Source organism: Otolemur garnettii, unplaced genomic scaffold (assembly GCF_000181295.1).
Source record: "Otolemur garnettii isolate 467f Iridium unplaced genomic scaffold, OtoGar3 scaffold00066, whole genome shotgun sequence".
NCBI classification, from domain to species: Eukaryota; Metazoa; Chordata; class Mammalia; order Primates; family Galagidae; genus Otolemur; species Otolemur garnettii.
In genome coordinates this window covers 6,768,184-6,775,104 of record NW_003852461.1, presented here as the reverse complement: position 1 = coordinate 6,775,104, position 6,921 = coordinate 6,768,184, and the positions used below count along the sequence as shown (strand labels likewise).

The 6,921-nt window shown below is 38.0% G+C and overlaps 1 protein-coding gene across 1 annotated transcript in view; it reads left to right on the top strand.

Annotated features, from left to right (window-relative positions):
- The window catches only part of LOC100950736 (cytochrome P450 2J2-like), a 38,777-nt gene that overhangs the window by 246 nt on the left and 31,610 nt on the right, over positions 1-6,921 (top strand). The window lies entirely within an intron of this gene.

Genomic DNA, 6,921 nt, shown 5'->3' with positions numbered 1-6,921 from the left:
GTCACGTCGTGACCCGAACTCTGATCTGCAGATCAAGGGACTCCCGGGAGCGAGGTGGGGGTGGGACAGGGTGGCTCATGCCTATAAGCAGTGAAAACCCACCAAACCCCACTTGGGTTTTCTGTTTCTCCTCTTGTAGACTGGTATGATTCTGCCTGCCCTTCCTAGGGGTGGGATATTATTAAGAGTACCAGGCATGTTAAGTTCCTTAACTCAGTTCATTGCATGTTACCTGCTAAGCATTATTGGAACGTCTAATTTATGCTCTGATTGCCTTGACCTCTTTCATGGTATCCGCAAAAATGCTATAACTCTAGGAAGGCTCATTGCCCATTCGTAAAACCGTGTAACGCTGCCTGAGTCCTCATCATTTCTCACCTGGGTCGCTCTCCCTCCACACTGACACAGCCCCTGCCTTCAGGCTCCTCCCTGCACTGCTCTCCCCTAGAGTCATAATTTAGAAATGTTATTCCTCTGCTTAAATTGTCCCAGCGCCTCCTAGTGCTCACATTCTGGGTAACCAGCCACCTGGGACCTTTCTTGACCTGAACACTTGATTTGTCTCAATGCCTCCCACTGCCTCCCAGTGCTCACCTTTCTTACCCAGACACCTGGGACCTTTCTTGACCTGGGCTCTTTCTGCCTCTTTATAATCATCTCCTGTGAGCCCTCCCTAACTCTGGCCACTATGAATTCTTTAAAGTCCTCTCAGACACAAATATTTCCTCAAGAACCTTCAGCTGGTGTTGGTGCCAATCAGCACAGGTATCTCTGCTGAGAGTCAGCACTGGGACAGGTGGTATAAAGGTTAAATGAAACAGGGAGGGGTCCATATTGACATGGGTTGTAGTGACTGGGTTAAGAGGTATTTGTTCCCCCAGGGGAGTGTAAACAAGTGCCTATATACTGTACTCAAGTACAGATAGACAGATCTTATTGCTCTGGGAATAATATCCTAATGGTAACACTAAGTGCCAGGATTAATCACGGAATTTTAAAGCTAGGTTCCTAAATCTGTGCCCTTGTTTAAAAATGTTTGTTTAGTTTCTAAGGATTTTCTTGTTATTCTTCTGTCAATGACTTCCAGTTTGATTTTATTATTGTCAAAGAAATTATTCTTTTAAAGTTATTAAGGTTGATTTAGTGACACATGATACAGTCGATCTTGATACATGTGTCATCATGCATGTTTGAAAGCTTTCAACTTACGTTGGAGCCTTTTATCAATATCAATTAGCTTCTTTACGTGATGGTATTCTTTAGTTGTCCTCTATCCTTACTGATTATCTACTGATCCTGTGAATTACTGAGAGGCATGGTGAAGTCTACAGCTACAGTGAGTTGGTCTCTCTCTTCACTCAATTGTGGTGGTTTTCCTTCATGTACTGAGAGGCTCTGTTGTTGTGTTCAGACCCATGGAGGGTCTGCCAGGACTTCATGGTGAACTCATTCTTTGATCATGTTGTGTTCCTCTTTATCCCTGAACTTTACTCTGATGTAATAGAGCTGCACCAAACTCACTTTTGATTAGTATGTGAGGAGTATAAGTTTCTCCATCTGTTTACTTTCAACCTACTTGTATTATATATCTGACACGAGTTTCTTGCAAACAGTATATGTTGGGATCTTTTTTTTTCAGATTGTCTCTGTCTTTGAAATGGTAAATGCCGATCATTTATATCTCATGTAATTATTGATAACATTAGGATTTCAGGCTGCCATTTTATTATTTGCTTAACATTTTTTCTCTGCCTTTCATTGCCCTGTTTCCCATTTCTAGTCTACCTGTAGGTTACTTGAACATTTTTAGAATGATTCCATCCTCATTCATCTGTAGTGTTTTTGAACATACCCATTTCTATTGTGTTACAAGTGGTTACTCTAAGGATTACAATGTGCTTATGGAGATTATTGCAGTCTACTCATGTCAGTATTTTACCACTTCAAGTGAAGTATGTATACCTGATGAAAAGTGAAGTCGTTTTTCTCTTCCCATTTTATTAGTGTAATGTCTTAAGTATTATCTCTACATGCATTGAGAAGCATATTAGATAATATTGTAATTTTGATGTTAAATGACAAATGCATAATTTGAAAACTCAAGAGAAGAATACTCACCTATTGTATTTACCCATTTATTTACTTTTTCTGTTGCTCCTTCTTCATCCTGACATTCCAAGTTTTAAATTTCCTTCCTGGTTTGAAGAATTTTCATTGGGCATTCAACATGTAGAGCAGGTGTGCTGCCAAAAATTCTCTTAGCTTTTATTCAGCTAAGAATGTCTTGATCTCACCTTCATTTCTGAAGTTGACTAGTTGTAAAACTCAAGGTTGGCAACTTCTTTTTTCTTTTTTTGCAGTTTTTGGCTGGGGCTGGGTTTGAACCCGCCACCTCTGGCATATGGGGCTGGCACTGTACTCTTTTGAGCCACAGACGCTACCCCAAGGTTGGCAACTTCTTTCACGCAATATTTTCAAATGGTGTGCTGCTTCTTTCTGGTCTCCATGGTTCTGATAAGAAATTTGCTGTTATTTGAATTGTTATTCTCCATAGGTAGTGATGTTTTTCTCTGCTTTCAAAAAATTTTCATTACTTTTACTTCTCAGGATTCCAGTTATGATAGGACTTGATTCCATTTCTTTGGGATTCCCCTGTACGGGTTCTTGAATCTCTGGGTTTTACTTTCCCCAAATTTGGAGACTTTCAGCCATTCTTTCTTCACATATTTTTTCAACCCCATATTCTTATTCCTTTTTCAGACTCTTGAACATTGATGGCACAAATGATGGACCATTTGTTTTTGTACCATAAGTATCTGAAGTTCCGTTTTTGTTATTTCTGATCTACTTTCTATCATTCAGAATAGATACTTTCTATTGATCTGTCTTCAGTTTCACTGATTCTCCTGTGATTACCATTCTGTCATTGAACTGTTCTTTGAGTGTTTTATTATATTGTCATATTTTCCAGTTCTAAAAGTACAATTTATTTCTTCATTGCAAAGTGTGTATCTTTGCTAATATTTCCTGTTTTTATTTTTTCAAGAGAGCTTATACTTGCTTATTGGAATAATTTTATAACAACTCTTTCAAAATCTTTAATTATTCTGTAATTACAACATCTGCATCATCTCAATATCAGCATCAGTTCATTTCAATTGAGATTCTCTTGGCTATTTGAAAAGTGAGTAATTTGAGAGTATATCATGAACATTTTGTGTATTATGATATCTTGTTAAAAGATATATTGTAGACCCTGTGATTTGCTTTTATTTTAGCGGGTAGCCTATATAGATTCTGCCAGCTCACTTTCAGGAGCTGTTGTTCAATCATGTCTTTAGGTTATGATGCCCCTCAGTGCTATTTGGTCTACCCCACTTTCGGCTACCCATCCCCACAGGAGTCCACCCCACATCCCCATCGGTGCAGGCTGGGAGAGGGAAGATGGGGAAAGAAGTCCAGGACCCCTGGGGAAGGGTCCTTACCCTAGGAGAGGGATAGGAGTCAGATCTGCTCACATCTGCTCATTGGGAAGTCCCTTCCTGTTACTGTAGGAGAAAGGTGGAAACTCCTCTTTGGAGGAGTCTTTGTAGTGCTGTTCAGGAGTGGAAGTCACAATACAACATACACTTTCAGCAGGGGAGGTACAAAGTCTTGTGACTTGTTATGTAAGGGGAAAGACAAGCTTCCACCACTGCTGCTGCACCCTGGGGCTGGGAAAGGTCACATCTTTTTCATGGCCTTTGCCTCCAGAACAGAGGTAAAAAGTCTAAAACAAATATTTCATCTTCTTTGGCACTACTGTAAAAGGAATAGAGTCCTTGACTGTTTCATCAGCTTGACTATTGTTGGTATGTATAAAAGCTATTGATCTGTGAGTATTGATTTTGTATTCAGAGATGCTGCTGTATTCCTTGATCACTTCTAAGAGTTTTGTAGTTGAGTCCCTGGGGTTTTTCAGGTATAAAATCATATCATCTGCAAAGAGTGAGAGTTTGATCTCCTCTGACCCTATTTGTATACCCTTGATTGCCTTCTGTTGCCTGATTGTGATGGCTGAGACTTCCGTTACAATGTAAAAGCAGTGGAGACAATGGGCAACCTTGCCTGGTTCCTGATCTGAGTGGAAATGTTTTCAATTTTACTCCATTCAATATGATATTGACTGTGGGTTTGCTGTAGATGGCCTCTATCAGCTTAAGAAATGTTCCTTCTATACCTATTTTCTTAAGTGTTCTGATAATGAAAGGATGCTGTATATTATCAAAAAATCATTCTGCATCAATTGAGAGAATCATATGGTTTTTATTTTTTATTTTGTATATGTGATGCATTATATTTATAGATTTACATATACTGAACCAACCTTGAGACCCTGGGATAAAACCAACATGGTCATGGTGTATAATTTGTTTGACGTGTTGCTGGATTCTGTTTGCTAGGATCTTGTTGAATATTTTTGCATGTATATTCATTAAAGATATTGGTCTATAATTTTCTTCCCTTGTTGGGTCTTTTCCTAGTTTGGGGATCAGGGTGATATTTGCTTCATAGAATGTGTTGGGAAGTATCCCTTCTTTTTCTATGTTTTGGAAAGAGCTATGAAACTCTGAGAAAAGAAATAGCTGAAGATGTTAACAAATATAAAAACACACCATTGCTCATGGCTGGGAAGAATCAACATTGTTAAAATGTCCATACTATGAAAAGCAATATACACAAATTTAATGCAATCCCTATTAAAGCACCACTGTCATTCTTGAAAGATCTGGAAAAAATAGTACTTCATTTTATATGGAATCAGAAAAAACCTCAAATAGCCAAGACAGTACTCAGAAATAAAAGCAAATCAGGAGAAATCATGCTACTAGACTTCAGACTATACTATAAATCAATAGTGATCAAACAGCATGGTACTGACGCAAAATTAGAGAGGTAGATGTATGGAACAGAACAGAGAACCAAGAGATCAACCCAGACATTTATCGTCATTTGATCTTTGATAAGCCTATCAAAAACACAAGTTGGGGGAAAGATTCCCTACTTAATAAATGGTTCTGGGAGAATTGGCTGGCAACTTGTATGAGGTTGAAACTGGACCCACACATTTCACCATTAACAAAAATTGATAAAATCAATAATCAATTATCTCACTGGATAAAAGATTTAAACTTAAGACATGAAACTATAAAGATTCTTGGAGAGAGTGCAGTGAAAACACTTGAAGAAATTGGTCTGGGTGAATATTTTATGAGGAGGACCCTCTGGGCAATTGAAGCAACACCAAATATACGTTACTGGGATCTGATCAAGCTAAAAACCTTCTGCACAGCCAAGAACACAGTAAGTAAAGCAAGCAGACAGTCCTCAGAATGGGAGAAGATATTTTCAGGTTATGTTTCTGACAAAAGTTTGATAACTGGAATCCACAGAGAACTCAAACTTATTAATATGAAAAGAACAAGTGATCTTATTTCATTGTGGGCAAAAGACATGAACAGAAGCCTCTCTGAAGAAGACAGGTGCATGGCCTACAGATACATGAAAAAAATGCTCATCATCTTTAATCATCAGAGAAATGCAAATCAAAACCACTTTGAGTTATCATCTAACTCCAGTAAGAGCAGTCCACATAACAAAGTCTCAAAAGTACAGCTGTTGGCATGGATTCTGAGAAAAGGGAACACTTCTGCACTGCTGGTGGGAATGCAAGCTAATATGTCCCTTTTGGAAAGAAGTATAGAGAATACTCAGGGATCTAAAAGTAGGCCTGCCATTCAATCCTGCAATTTCTCTACTAGGTGTATACTCAAAAGACCAAAGATCACTTTACAACGAAGATATTTGCACCAGATTGTTTATTACAGCTCAATTCATAATAGCCAAGTCATGGAAGAAGCCCAAATGCCCATTGACCCATGAATGGATTAATAAATTTTGGTATATGTATACCATGGAATATTATGCAGACTTAAAAAAAATGGAGACTTTACTTCTTTTATGTTTACCTGGATGGAGCTGGAACATATTCTTCTTAGTAAAGTATCTCAAGAATGGAAGAAAAAGTATCCGATGTACTCAGTACTATGAAACCAATTTATAATCACCCACATGTTAGTATGAAAGATAAAACACAACTATAGCCCAGGATGAAGGAGGGAAAAGGAGAGGGATGGGAGGGGAGAAAAGAGGTTGGATGGAGGGAGGGTAAATGATGGGACCACAACTATAGTACACAATCCAAGGGTATATGTCAAATCTAGTAAGTGCAGTATATAAATGTCTTAACACAATAAGTAAGTGAGGTGAAGGCTATGTTAACCAGTTTTATGTAAGTATTCCAAATCGTATATAAAATCAGCACATTGTACCACATAAATGCACTAATGTATACATGATTCATGTGTTTATGACTTAATAATAAATAAATAAAGTCTAAAACATTTCTGTTCTGCCTGGCTGTCCTTGCCCTGTCTTTTGAGGAGAGAATGTAGGCTTTTCTTGAGGTTATTTTTATCTCTGTCAATTGTCATCATGATTAGTAGAAGTACAAGGTTCTGACAATTAAGTTCCCTAACTTGCCACCATGCTCTTATGCTGGCAACGTGGTACAGTAAGTAAACCTTACTGTACATTACTCAGTAAGGTTTCATACCCTTGGTATGTCAGGTATGTTCCTGTAGATGTGTGGTGTTGTCTTTCTGAGTGGCATTCGTTACTGTTGTTAAGTGTTTTCATGTGCTATCAAAAGAATCTCAGAGCTTCTATTAGAGCAATGAATAAACATTTGTAAATTTCTTTTTAAACTTGGCAAAAGGGGAAGTGAAATCAGGGACATGTTAGTCCAAGTTTATTGGCTTAATGCCATGAAGAAAATGGCATTGTACAAATGAATTAAATGTTTTTCTTAAGTGGGAAAGA